The sequence below is a fragment of the Macadamia integrifolia genome, chromosome 8 (genome assembly GCF_013358625.1).
Source record: "Macadamia integrifolia cultivar HAES 741 chromosome 8, SCU_Mint_v3, whole genome shotgun sequence".
In the NCBI taxonomy this organism is placed as follows: domain Eukaryota; kingdom Viridiplantae; phylum Streptophyta; class Magnoliopsida; order Proteales; family Proteaceae; genus Macadamia; species Macadamia integrifolia.
In genome coordinates, this window is record NC_056564.1 from 5306764 (window position 1) to 5308734 (window position 1971).

Below are 1971 nucleotides of genomic sequence, written 5' to 3' on the forward strand. Positions count from 1 at the left end.
AAAAACAAAAAACAAAACAAAACAAGAAAATGAACTTTTCAATAAGGTCCATGGATAAGTGAACTTGACACAAAATTATCAATTTGAGATGACAACTATATGATTCGAAAATTATCAATTTGAGATGACAACTACATGATTCGAAAATTTAATTTTCTTCTTTTTTTTTTTTTTGGTAAGAAGGGAATTGACTAATTAAATAGACAAAAAACAAAGGATATACATGAAGTGGCTAAAAAGTTCACATTATTTCTTAATGCATGGAAAATTACTTTTTGACTCAAGAATTGAGGAAATTTTTTACCGTCGTTTCGGGGCATGGCCTATACCAGTGCTCCCATTCGTCCATCTTCTCCCCTCTATACTTTGAAATGATATCTTTACCCCCTTTTAGGTGAGGAGAGGGACACAGGAGCGTGGCCCATAGAACACTTTCTCTTAAGATTTAAATGAGGTTGCTGCACTTTGTAACTATCCTTACTCACTGCATGTCTAACCAAACGGACTCTTAGCTGCACTCACTTGGGGAATTTACAAGTGATGAATTCGGTATACACCATAGATGATGGATACGGGAGAATAAAGAATAAGGTATCTCACCTCATAATACTGTTTCAACATTCACCTGAACGTTACTAGTTAATTACAGTTTCTAATCTGAGAGAAAAAGAGAGTTAAGATTGTGATAAGATGTAAGAGAAATAGAGGATAGAGAGGACTGAAGAAACTGAGGTGGGAAGGAGACATGAAGTTGATGGGTCCAAAGGTAAGGTAGGGCCACCCAAAGAGAAAGGTAGGTGAGTCAGGGGAAGGCTGATATTAGTGAATGTGTGAAAGTGGAGCCCTTCCCTCCACCTATCCCCCACCCCAGGGCACAAGCGTCGAACGCAGAGAGTAGAACCAAAAACACGGAGACACAAAACACTGATGAGGAGATTCTGGATCCTGAGTCACAGAGAGAGAGAGAGAGAGAGAGAGAGAGAGAGAGAGAGATGATTCACTCAACCTGAGAGAGTGACTGAGACCTCAGTACGAACATTGGATCGAGATAAGAAGCAACGGAGGAAGAGTTCAGAGGTGGCCTTGGTGGTATCCCATTACCATAAATTAAGAAAGAAAGACCCACTCGTCGGACTAACGAACCCAAAACAGCAGATCATGTCGAGTCTCGAATCCGGATCAGGTATTCATATGAGAATGATTTTTGTACGGTATTTGATCTACATTTAACCTCTCTCATCTTTTAATTAGTCTTTATTTTCAGTGGAGTCCAAGTGTAGTTCTTCATACAAAAACGTTTTCGTAAGAACCTGTGACAGATACGCGAATTCCACTAACTTCATGAAACAATGCAATTAAGAGAGAGAGGCAGTGGAATTCATGTGTCTATCATAGGCTGATACGAGAATGTTCTCTTATCAGGATCCAATCCGAACTCCCACAACAAAGATATCTGAGTTGGCAAAGGACCTTGGCCTCAGAAAACATGTGATTCTGACTATGATTCCTCTTGCCTTCTTGGGGTCACTCACATCGGATGTTTAATATTAGTCATTTTTTTTTATGAAAATTGAAAGATTCTTATTCAATCCGAAAATAAGTCCATAGAAATGTAGGGTCAATATGGACTCGAGGTACTAGTTTCAGTCTGAATACTTTTTTTTTATTTTTTCAAGGGTTTCCTTCCCTTCTTTGACTTCTTGCTGGTTTGACTGACTTTGTGGCGTTAATCTCACCCATTCACACATGCCCTACTCAATGAGTTTCGGCTTGGACATATATTATTATTATTATTATTATTCTTAGGTTGTGTTGGTAATATTTCTGTTCCAGAAACGACGTTTCGTGTTAAAAACGAGAATTTTAATTTTAGTGTCAAAATGTCTTTTTTTTTCTTTTTTTAACGAAAGTGGAATGACGGAACTACTTTTTTTTCGTTCCGTAAATTCTCAATTTTTCCTTTTTTTTTTT